At 51.6% G+C, this 663-nt stretch overlaps 1 long non-coding RNA gene across 1 annotated transcript in view; it reads right to left on the bottom strand.

The window, feature by feature from the left end:
• Window positions 1-310: 310 nt before the first annotated feature.
• The window catches only part of LOC139024206 (uncharacterized), a 641-nt gene continuing 288 nt past the window's right edge, over window positions 311-663 (bottom strand). The window contains exon 3 of the long non-coding RNA XR_011475494.1: window positions 311-331. This is a non-coding gene — a long non-coding RNA (uncharacterized lncRNA). The remainder of the gene's footprint in view (window positions 332-663) is intronic.

Raw genomic sequence — 663 nt, 5'->3', positions numbered from 1 at the left:
ACTGTTACTAATCTTGTGCTGCTCCCCCCCTGGGATTCTAACTTTCTTCCATCGTTCCCCCTCGGTCTACTGTTCCTTACAATTACCTGACTCCCCCTGGTCTCTGTTCCATCTCTCCCCCTTAGTCTACCGTCTCTACTACCTCACTCGCCTCCTCGCCGCAGCCAATCATGGCGTTTTCTCAATAGTCTCATACATCATCCACCCTTCCCATCTGTTTAATCTACAATACAATTGAGCTATTGTCTCCGGTCCTCATCCCTCTACGAGTAGAGATGGCTACGTGTTCATCTCGCCCCTGCTCTTCTGTTCATACTCTCCCCCTGGTCTGCTCTGTCTCATCTTCCCCCTGTTCTTAACCATTGTTTGCGTGTGCTGGTCTTGCATACTTCTGCGAGTCTCTCGCCTCCCTGGTCTGTTTTTCTGTTCTACCTGTCTCATTTACTGTCTACCCACTGTGTCTAGGTTCATCTTGCGTCCCTGTGTCTGTGTAAGTATCGTGTCCCTCAATCTCCTCCCTGCCTGTTCTACTGCTCTTCTCTCCCTGTGCTGCTGCTTCTTACTGTTTCATATCTCTCCCCTGGTCTGACGATGGCTCATCTCTCCCGCCTGTGTGTCGTGCGTGCTGTCCTCATCTCTCCCCCCTGCGCTACTCGTGCCAGT

The sequence above is a fragment of the Salvelinus sp. IW2-2015 genome, unplaced genomic scaffold (assembly GCF_002910315.2).
Source record: "Salvelinus sp. IW2-2015 unplaced genomic scaffold, ASM291031v2 Un_scaffold1187, whole genome shotgun sequence".
Lineage (NCBI taxonomy): Eukaryota > Metazoa > Chordata > Actinopteri > Salmoniformes > Salmonidae > Salvelinus > Salvelinus sp. IW2-2015.
This window is presented reverse-complemented; position numbering and strand designations above follow the sequence as displayed.